Source organism: Nycticebus coucang, chromosome 16 (assembly GCF_027406575.1).
Source record: "Nycticebus coucang isolate mNycCou1 chromosome 16, mNycCou1.pri, whole genome shotgun sequence".
NCBI classification, from domain to species: Eukaryota; Metazoa; Chordata; class Mammalia; order Primates; family Lorisidae; genus Nycticebus; species Nycticebus coucang.
This window is the reverse complement of record NC_069795.1, coordinates 83,618,658-83,630,735: the sequence shown is the minus strand read 5'-3', so window position 1 is coordinate 83,630,735 and position 12,078 is coordinate 83,618,658.

Below are 12,078 nucleotides of genomic sequence, written 5' to 3'. Positions count from 1 at the left end.
TGGAGCTGGAACATATTCTTCTTAGTAAAGTATCTCAAGAATGGAAGAAAAAGTATCCAATGTAATTAGCCATACTATGAAACTAATTTATGGCTTTCATATGAAAGCTATAACCCAGTTATAACCTAGGAACATGGGGAAGAGGGAGAAGGAGGGGAGGGAGGGGGGAGGATCGGCATAGGGAGGGTGATTGGTGGGATTACACCTATGGTGCATCTTACAAGTGTACATGTGAAACTTAGTAATGTAGAATATAAATGTCTTAACACAATAACTAAGAAAATGCCAGGATGCTTGTTAACCAGTGTGATGAAAATATGTCAAATGGTGTATAAAACCAGTGTATGGTACCCCATGATTACATTAATGTACAGATCTATGATTTAATAATAAAAAAAATAGAATTCAGATTGCCAAGCATCTTAGTCTGTTCGGACTGATGTAACAAAATGCCATAAACTGGGTTTCTTATGAACAACAGAGATTTGTTTAGTGCTGGTGTCTGGAAAGTCCAAAATAAGACACTGGAAGATTGGTGTTTGGTGAGTGCCCACTTTCTAGTTCATAGACAGCTGTCTTGCAATAACCTCATGTGATGGAAGGAGAAACAAATTTTTCTGGCATCTCTTTTGTAAGGGCACGAATCCTATTGGAGGAGGGTCTGTACTCCTGGCCTAATCAATTTCCAAAGGCCTCACTTCCAAATACTGTCACACTGGGGATTAAGTTTCAACCTATGAATTTGGGGGATACACACATATCCAATCTGTAGTGTGTGCAGAGTAGGCACTAACGCACAGGCATTGCACTGTGCCCTAAGTATAAATGAGGAAGTGAGACCAAAACTAAGAAGGTGTATTTGGGCCTCAGAAAAGAAAGAATCTTTTGAGCCTCTTGCACTTTCATCTTATTTTTAATCCTTAGAATCTGACCTAGTCAAGACGTCTACTCAAGTCCATGTGAGTTCATTTTTTGACTTTATGTGCTTGACAAAATAATACATAATTCTATATTGATCCTACTCTATGATATATTTATAGCTAAAGCAACAGTTGTTATAATTGGAGGATTACTTCATGTTAGACAGAGATGATTCTGAGCTCCATTATCAACATTGCCAAGTTAGTTCTCACAAAACCTTCCCCCTTCTTACTGTAAGTATGTAGGTACCTTATATAAGGGCATCCAGCCTAAGTTCTGCAGAGTTCAGCAGATTCTCAGAGCCACTGTTGTACAGTGAGATGCTATAAACATATCTGGTTAAAACCATAAACACAAAAACTAGTACCTCTCTGACATTTCCTCCTTCCTCTAATTTTTTTTTGTTTCTTTCCCTTCCCCTCTTCTGTCCTTCCTGCTTCTCTCCCTCCTTCCCTTCCTTCCTTCCTCTCTCCCTTTCTACTTTCCTTCCTAAGATGCCCTCTTTTTTTTCTTTTTTACTCAATAACGTGGTAATTTTCACAGCCATATAGTATGCCAGTGGATAGGTTACCATGCTGAGTATTATAGATTCGATAATCAATAAAAAGAAAATCCCTGTTCTTCTATATTCTAGATCTAGTGGGAGAGACAGAAATTCATCTAAAATCATACAAATATAAGCATTTGAGTGCAAGTGTCTTTATGATGAAACGCCTTTTTTTCCTTTTGGTAAACACCTAGTAGTGGGATCATAGGATCCAAGGGTAGGTCAATTTTTAGTTCTTTGAAGAATTTGCATACTACTTTCCATAGAGGTTGTAGCAGTCTGCAGTCCACCAACAGTGTATGAGTGTTCCTTTCTCTTCACATTTATACCAACATCTGTGGCTTTGGGAACTTTCTGATGTGAGCCATTCTCACTGGGGCTCGGTGATATCTGAATGTGGTTTTGATTTGCATTTCTCTGATGATTAGAGACGATGAGCATTTTTTCATGTGTTTGTTGGCCATTAGTGTATTTTCATAAGAAAACTTTGTGTTCATGCCTGATACCCAATTTTTAATGGAGTTGTTTAATCTTTTCTTAGAACTAGTTGATCAACACTATGACCTCATATGGAAGCAAAACTCAATGAAATTCAAGAAGGGAGGAGAGGAAGAAAGGGCTGGGTAAGTGGCCACCCAGTGGGTACACTGCACGGGTATAGTGCACACTTTCTGAGTGGAGGACACACCTATGACTATGCCTTTAATCTTACACAAGCAACTATGTAGCCAAAACATAGGTACCCCCATAATCTGAAATTTATTTCAGAAATAAATAAAAATGCCTGTCCCTAGAAAAAGTCCAATGAATCTCTCATGTACCAAACATACTGGGATAGCCTTCTGTCTCAAGTACCGAGGATTTCTACATGAAAATTAAAAGAAATACAGATTTATTTAAGAAATCATAGAAATAAATATAAAGCTAGAACCTTGGTAAATGCTCTAAAAAGAAGTAGAAGATAGTTTGAGAGCGTATCAGGAAGAAGGCTTTCCCAAGGAATTAAGAATAGAGCTGAAATCTGAAGAAAAAAGACTTAAGTGTAAGGGAAGAGCTTTTAAATAGAGGGAAGAGCATATGCAAATACCTGTTGGCAGGAGTGTGTGTAACATCCGAGGAACTAAGAGAAGCCAGGGTAGCTAGAGCACCAAGAAAGAGGGAGCATGAAGGACGCGCTTCTGGAAAGAGGTGGGGACCAGACAGCACAGGTTGGTGTTAAGAATGTTTGTCTCTCAGAGAAATCCAAGGCCATCAAATGTTTTAAGGATGAGGATACTGGACCAGATTTCAATCTTGGAGGGATTTCTTTTGCTGCACTATAGAAAAATAATTAGAGTAGAAAGTGCAGTGTCAGGTTACAACCGAGATTACAGAAAAGAGTCACAGTATTTAATTCTGGAACTAAATTAAATTCAACAACTTGGTTACCTAGTTGATGAAGTAGATTAAAAATCAACTTGATGTAAACCAGAGTTAACAACAGCTGAACGTTCCTAACATGCTGAGGCTGGTGGGGCACAGGGAGGAGGTGGTAAAGTGGCACCGAGGCCCAGAGTCTACTAACAGAAGCTGGAATCATAAAAGATGGGCACTGCGTCAGGGAAGAGAGGCAGACAGTGGCCAAAATCCTGCCCAGTATCGGGGGTGGCAGGGGCAGATAGAAATAGCTGACTTCTCCCCCATACCATGCTCTAATCTTCTGCCAATGTCTCCGGCTGTCAGAGCCAGCAGAAAGCTAGGAAGCTGCCCACAACATACCTGAGTGATCACAGTCTGCAAGAGTTAACCTCCCCACAATGCCAAGAAGCACAAGACAAGAGTGACATACTCATTTGAGGCCACATAGGCCCGGGACTAGCAGAGATGGTGGGAATGGATGGCAGGGGCTGGGGGCAGTGCATATTTGGAAGTACTGAAATGCTTCAGTGACTTAGATTAAAGTAGGGTCAGAGAAAATGGAGAAAAGTAGATGATTTAAGATGCATTTAGGAGAAGAGAATATCAGTTAAGATTGATTTTGGTGACAGATTAGACTTGAGCATTAAGAAAAAAGGCAGTGTAATAAACAACCTCAACCATTTTCTTTGACTGGGTTGGTTTTGTAGTTTCTGTAGAACTACAAAGCTGCTGCTCAAAAATAATCCCTGAGTGTTTAACCAAAGTACCCCTCTGATTTTTAATAAGCAAGAAAGGGGAGCCAGCAATTGGCTGGATGTCATGCAGCAGAGAGTGAGGGAGGTTGGCTATTGCCATGGCAACATTGGTTATTGTCACCAGGAGGCACAGGAGAGAACAGCCAGTTATATAACCAAGGGACAGAGGATTTATAGAATAATACGTCTTCTGGGTATCTTCTCAGGTTCAAATGGCAGTGCTGTTTTACAATGACAAAAGCCCACTCTTTCAGAGAGATGGGAAGGATCACACAAAGCAGATATGATAATAAATGCTAGCTTTGTGCATATGTTTGTGTGTGTGGGTGTATGTGTGTGAATTACTTGAAAAGTATTTTAAGAATTTCTACAAAAATCTGTGTAGATAGTCCAAAAATAAGGCTTTCAAGGCATCAGAACAAAGGTGGAGACTAAGCTGTGCTGTAGAGGAATTCATGAGCCAAAGCATGAGTGGCTGCAGACTGACCCCATGCACTTGTCACTGCGTGTAACAAGGTGAGGTGGAGTGGACAAGAGAGCTCGATAGTCACCAGACCTGTCCTCTACAGCTATTGCCTGGTAAATCCTCAGGGGAGAAAGTCAGAACCTTGACTCAAGATGTGCCACTACTGTTTTATATATTTTTCACTTTAATAGCAAAGTGAGCAAAAGATAGCTAAAATAATTTTATTAATAATGATACAACTTTATAATGATAAACTACCTCTGTGGCTCAATAAGCAAGTATTAATTAAGTGCCTACCATATGTTTGGCTTTATGCCAGTTCCTGAAAGGACCACAAAGCAATATAGGGCACACTTCACAGTTATAACAAAATCCTTTCATTTTAAATTTTGGTAACACAAATTATTAGCTCTAGCAACACAAAATTCCAAATTTACCTTCTTGGTACATACTGATATTTCATAAATACTAAAACCTCCATTTAAATTCATGGAAAAGCATATTTTCTGAATCAGAAAAAGTTAATGTATAGGTACATAGGGCATGTAATGTGAACTTTATCAAACTAGAATGCAATAAGGTGTTTAATATATAGACAAAAAAGTTATCCAACATGGTAGGTTGTGTTGGAAAAGAAGCGAAATGCCATACTGACAAGTTCACAGTCTCTGAACATCAACTAAATAATTCTGGGAGATACATTTTTGTGCCAGGAATTAGAAAATATTATAATGTTTTACATAGGAAAGTACCTGATAATCAGAGAGGAAACAACCAGTGACATGCCAGAGCTGGGCTGCAAAGGCCCTGATGGAAAATGTGTGAAGGTCAAGTTGAGGAAATGTGGAGACTGAGATCTTTGATTTTGTGGTGGTGTTGACATCCAACTTTAGTTCTACCTGTACCGAAACAGTAAAGCCAGACAAGGGGACAACTGAAAGACTTATATATAGACCCAGGCCCTTGCCTAAGCTTCTTTTTACTCATTTATAGGTTTCAATTGGAAATTTTGGTGCCCTAAATAAGCAAGAAGCAGGTCCTCAAATTGAAAGAATGTATTGGACTGTGATGCTGGAGCAAAGGGAGTGGTGGGCTCCTGAGCTTGTTGAGAGTACTGTGCAATTTTCCCTGCTTGGAAAGTTTCTTACCTTGACCTTGGGTCCCCAGCCCCATTCAACTCTGTATAGTGAGATATGCTCTGATCTAGAGCTTTGGTCATCTACCCATTGAGGAGAGAGGAATGGCAGAAAGGAAGGTGTCCAGTATTTACTAGGTAATGAGAGGAATTAAAAGGTCTCCACTCATTAAAAATCATTACTTTCAAAGTTGGAGCCCTCTAGCATTTGGTATTAAGGCCAAAGTCTGGCATGTCCAGTAGGAATTCATCTCCTGTTTCCTTTGTGTTGAGCAGTGGCTTCCTGTGAAGCCCGAACAAGTTGCCATCATGAATGACTGAGTAGTAACTTGACCACAAGAAAAGCTTGAGAACAAAACCAACACCATACCCTGAGAGGACTGGCACATGGTCCTGGTGGCAGGGGGGTGTGTTGCCCTCTCTTACTAGACCCTAAGCTGTCTCTTAGCCAGTAGACTGTCACCAGCGGTAGCTATTCAATGATTGTATTAACAAGTGAAAATTCAAAATTTTAAAGGGGAGGAATCATCCTTCTGAATGAAGACAATTTACTGGCTTGCAAATTTAGAAAGTGTCAAAAAGCCAGACACTTAAGAAATGCATTGCATATATTTCAACTGATCCACAACTTTCAGTGGTTTGACTTACAACTTTTCAGCTTTAAAATTGTTCACAAGCGGGCGGCGCCTGTGGCTCAGTCGGTAAAGCGCCGGCCTCATATACTGAGGGTGGCGGGTTCAAACCCGGCCCCGGCTGAACTGCAACCAAAAAATAGCTGGGCATTGTGGCGGGCGCCTGTAGTCCCAGCTACTCGGGAGGCTGAGGCAACAGAATCGCTTAAGCCCAGGAGTTGGAGGTTGCTGTGAGCTGTATGATGCCATGGCCCTCTACTGAGGGCCATAAAGTGAGACTCTGTCTCTACAAAAAAAAAAAAAAAAAAAGAAAAAAAAATTGTTCACAAGCAATCCTTACTTGTTAGAAATTGTAGTTATCCTGCAATGCTGGGCAATGGAGGCGAGTGGAAGCTTCCAATCATCCATGCATTTTTAACTTACAATATTCTCAACTTACAATGGGTTTATGTAATTCCATCATAGGTCAAGGAGCATTTGTGTTCCAGACAAAAACATGAACTTCTTTTTGTAAAAATAAAACATTAATGATAAATAATAAAATCTGGGATTTTTTTTTTTTTTGTAGAGACAGAGTCTCACTTTAACGCCTTCAGTAGAGTGCCATGATGTCACAGGACTCACAGCAACCTCTAGCTCTTGGGTTTCAGCGATTCTCCTGCCTCAGCCTCCCGAGCAGCTGGGACTACAGGCACCTGCCACAATGCCCGGCTATTTTTTGGTTGCAGTTCAGCCGGGGCTGGGTTTGAACCCGCCTTAATGGGAAAACTTAAACTGATTAAATTAACAGAACCGAGTTAAGCTACAATACGAGTCATATCGTAAATTCACTAATTGTAGGCAGCAGTGCTGTTGGATATCAAACTGACATTACACAGTAAGTGCTGAAAAAAATTAGTAATCTCATTTATGGAAATGTACCAGTAAAAATTAAAAGACGGGACAGAGCTATATTCAAGAAGATTATTACCAAATTGAAAATAAAAAACAATTGAAATGTTCAGCTAAAAGGGAATATTTAACTAAAATATGCCTCATCTATTTAATGGACTGTTACCTAGGTAATAAAACAATAGTTTTTAAGACTAAGCAGCACCATAGAAAATGTTAATGCAATAAGTACTGGACGAGAATAACAGAACACTACATTTGGGTATATACTGGTCAGAGTAAGGAAAAGAAATTTTTCTTCATGGACAGACCCTAGAAGATACGATGAAGACTCCTGTGTTTTCTGTTGTCTTGCTTTTTTCTGTGTCATAGAAGAACTTCTACCCTTTCTGAAGTTTCTACTCATAGAAGGAGCAGTACCATGTCTGATTGGTAAGTTTGGGGGAAGCAGTCACTACACTTCTACAGCCTTGCTTTTTTTCTCTTGGGGGCCTGGCAAGGATTCAGGCTGCAGGTATTTCTCCCTTGTTCCAGGGTCCACCATTGGGTAAGCTCTCTGGGACAGGCTCTGCCCTTGTAAAATATTCTGCCATTTTCCCACTGCACTGACTATGCGTAGGTGCATGTGAGGTCTGGAAATTCAGTTCACAAACTCATCCTAGAAAAACTGCTGCATACCACATTGCTAAATAGCACTATGGTTACCTTCAAAGTACTCTCCTTGGGAAGGTATATATATACCAGTGCTAGCACCTAGTCCACCCTTCAAAGCAATTTTGGAACTCTTTTTCTGGAATGGCCATCAAAGTTATCATTGTATTACTCTTGATATCCTGAATGTCATCAAAATGTCTTCCTTTCAATATTTTCTTTATCTTTGGGTAAAGTAAAATATTATTGGGGGTGAGATCAGATGAGTAGAGAGAGTTCCAATACAGTTATTTGTTCACTAGCTAAAAGCTCCCTCAGCGACAGTGTCATGTGAGCTGGTGCATTGCAGTGATGTAAGAGCCATGAGTGAAAAGGTGAAAAGGTCAGGTCATTTATGTGTAAGTTTTTCACACAGCTTTTTCAGTATTTCCCAATAGTAAATTTGGTTAAATGTGTGTCCATTTGGTACAAATTCATAATAAATAATCCCTCATATATCAAAAAAGGTTAGTTAGGTCTGGCACTGGATTTGGACTGATGGAATTTGTGGTTGTGGAGAACTGGCTAATGTCCCTTGTGCACTTTGTTTCAGGGTCATATTGGTACACCCATGTTTCATAACGAGCCATAACATGGCCCAAAACATTATTTTGACTCTACAAAAGTTCTTGGCAAACTTTGACTCTCCTTTGTTTTTGTTCATCTGTAACCTCCTTTGGGACCATTTTGCACACTCCTTTCTTATGCCAAGAGGTTTAGTTAAGATTTCCCTGTTTCTCTATCAATGTTTGCTTGCTCTGCTATGCTTCTCACAGTCAGCCGACAATTTTGATGCAAAATTGGACAAAGTTTTGCAATGTTTTGTCCTTTCTGCTCATTATTGGCCACCTGACTTCTCTCCCTCGTGACATTATCTCTCCCCTCAGAAAAATGTTTCATTCATTTTCACACTGTCATTTTCTTCATGGCATTATCCCCATAAATTGTACAAACACATCCCTGATCTCATTTCCACTCCTGCCATCTTTAACCAGAAATTTAATGTGTGTCCATTGATCTAATTCAAGCCCCTACATTCCCATGATGGCACACAAAAACACGCAACAACAATAATGAACACCACTCAGCACAACACCATCGCTTGTCCACACAAATACAGCTGTGACATGCTGATACACCAAGATCATGAGACCTTCCCGAGCTGTGTGTACAGCGCTGCCAATATAAGTGCACTGACGCAGGTTGTCAGATCTCATATGCCAATTCCCCAGGATAGGAATAGAATATTATTTGAGGCTGAATATGTTCTTTATTAGGCATTCTAATCAAGCTTTGCAGCACAGACTAATATTTTTGTTTGTACCAGAGGATTGGAGGATTGAGATATCAGTTAGTTCAAAACTGGATATAATGGTGGTTTTATTATCACCATCAAGTTGAAAAAGTGAAAACAACCTGGATACCCACCAGCTGGTGACCGCATAAACAAAAATGTGGGATATCCATAGTGGCATACCATTTAACTATGAAAATAAATGAAAACTATGTATACCCTACAGCATGGGTAAAAATTGAAAGTAGTACAGTAGGTGAGAAAGCCAACTATGAAAGACTACATGCTGTGTGATTTCGTTTATATGAATGTTCATAACAGACAAACACAGAGAGACAGAGGCTGGACGAGTGGCTGCCAGGAGACAGGGGACGGGAACAAAGGAGTGACGGTTGATGTGTATGGAGTGTCTGTCTGGGATAAAGAAAATGTTCTGCAATTAGATTCTAATGACATTTGCACAGTCTTGTGAATATACTAAAACCACTGAAGTGTACATTTATAAAGGCTGAATTTTATGATATGTGAATTACATTTCTCCTTTAGAAAAAGAGTATAAATTGGTAAAATAGGTAAAAGAGTATAAATTGGTAAAATAGATAAAATAAAATTCCAAAGATTTTTAAAGTTCTGTATCAAGAAATTGGGACAAAGCCCAGGTAACTTTTTAAATTATACCAAAACCATCAACCAACAGGATGTGCACTTCAACATTTCTAGAACAGTCTGCACAATAGGAGTAGACTATTTTCAAGAACCTACTGAATATATACTGAGATAGAATATATCATGGGCCATAAAACAATGCCCAATAAACGTAAAAGATTGAAATCAGACAGTGTGTTTTCCAGCCACTAGAAATTATTATAGCAATGGAGCAGTAACAGGAAAATCTCCAGACACATAGAAACTGAAAAACATACTCCTAAATAATCCACGTATAAGAGAAAAAAGCTTGAGGGGAAACATCAGACCCAATGAAAATAAAAATACAACATATCAAAACTTGCAGAGCACAGCTAAAGCAGGGTTGTGAGATAACTTTACAGCACTAACTGTGCCTATTAGGAAAAAGGAAAAGTCTATAATTCATTATCAATGCTCCTACTTGGAGAACCTAGAAAAAGAAGTGCAAATAAACTTAAGGCAAGCACAAAAAAGGGAGCAGTAAAAAGCAGAAATCAATGAAATTGGAAACAGAAACACAGTAGAGAAACTCAATGAAACAAAGAGAAGAAGCTTCTTTGAAAAGTTTCATAAAATTTTCAAACCTCTAGCAAGACTGACAAACCAAAAGAAAAGACACAGACTAACAATATCAGGACTTACACGTGAGTGTTACTACCAGTGCTTTCAACATCAAAAGAAAAACAAAACAAAACAGGAAATTCTAGGAATGACTCTAAGACTTTTGTCTAACATTTGACAATCTGCATAAAATGGACTATTTCCTCTAAAATCATAAAGCACCATAATAAAAAACAATTGATTGAAGTATGTCTATAACATTAAGGAAATTGAATTAAGTTAAAAGCCCCGCGGCACCCCCAAAATAAGGAACCTCCAAGTCAAGATGGATTCATGAGAGAATTTTTCCAAACTTTTAAAGAATTACCACCAATTTTATAGTCTCTTAGAAAATAGGGAAAAAAAGTAAGTATATCTTAATTCATTTTATAAGCTTGAATTGGCCAAAATTGAACAAGGAAAAAGATTTAATTTCAGGCCAATATCTCTCATGTATACAGACACAATAATCCTTAATAAAATAATAACAAATAGATTTCAGCAATATATTAAAAGAATTATACAACATTACCAAGTGGTATTTATTCCAGTGACATACGCTTGTTTAATGTTTTGAAAATCAATCAGTTTAATACTGTACTGACAGCTTAAAAAAGAAAAAAAATCACATGATTCAATCAACTGATGCAGAAAAAGCATCTGACAAAATTCAACACTTAAAATAAGAGCTCTCAGACAAATAGGAATAGAACATGCTCAATTTCATAAAAAGCATCTACAAAATACCTATACTAACATTACACTTAATGTACATGACTGAATGGTTTCCTCTTAAAATTAGGAAAAGCCCCTTCTCATTCAATATGGTGCTGCAAGTTCTAGTCAGTGCAATAGGCAAGAAAAGGGAAATACAGTGCATAGAAAGAATCTAGTAAATAGGGGGAACCTGTGGCTCAGTGAGTAGGGTGTTGGCCCCATATACTGAGAGTGGCGGGTTCAAACCTGGCCCCAGCCAAACTGCAACAAAAAATAACCGGGCCTTGTGGCAGGTGTCTGTGGTCTCAGCTACTTGGGAGGCTGAAGCAAGAGAATCACCTAAGCCCAAGAGCTGGAGGTTGCTGTGAGCTGCGATGTCACAGCACTCTACCCAGGGCAACAGAGTGAGAGCCTGTCTCTAAAAAAAAAAAAGGAAAGAATCTAGTAAAACATTTCCTATTTGCAGATGACATGTTGTTTGCAAAAAAAAAAAAAAAAAAAAACCCAAAAGAACCTACACAAACACTTCTAGAACTATTAAAGTGAGTTTAATAAAATCACAGTATACAATATAAACATAAAAAATCCATTGTTTCCATGTTCTTACAATGAACATATAAAAACACCAAAGCTTAAAATACAATACCTTTTAAAATCATTTGAACATAATGAAATACTTAGCTGCAAGTCTCAGAAAACATGTACAGAACTTGCATGCTGAAAACTGCCCAATACTGATGAAAAGTATAAAAGAAGATCTTAATAAGTGAGGAGATATATTATATTCATGGATTGGAAGACTAAGAAAGCACAGAAAGATGTCAGTTTTCTCTAAATTGATATACAGGTTTAACATAATTCCTATTAAAATTTCAACAAGTTTTTCTTTCTAGATTTGGCCACAATTATTTGAAAATATATATGCAAAAGCAAAGCAACTAAATTAAAATAATTTTGGAAAAGAATAAAGTGAGAATGTTCAATCTACTTAATTTTAATAATTATCCTGATGTCAGTGGTGAGATACACACAGGTCAGGGAAATAGAAATAACCATGTGAACATATCCAATCTTACTGTTTTTTTTTTTTTTTTTTTTGACAAAGGAGAATAAGTAATTCAATAGTGGTGGAGCCCCTGAAAATCCAGAGGCAAAAAAAAAAAAAAGAAAAAGGAAAACAACAACAAAAACCAAACAAAAAACTTCAACCTAATTCTCGTATCTTACATGAAAAAAAAAAAAAAAAACAAATTTTAAAATGTAAAAATATAAAATTTTAGAAAAAAACATAGGAGAAACTTCTTCAGTTTCTAGGGCTAGGAACATGGTTCTTAGACTTGAGGGC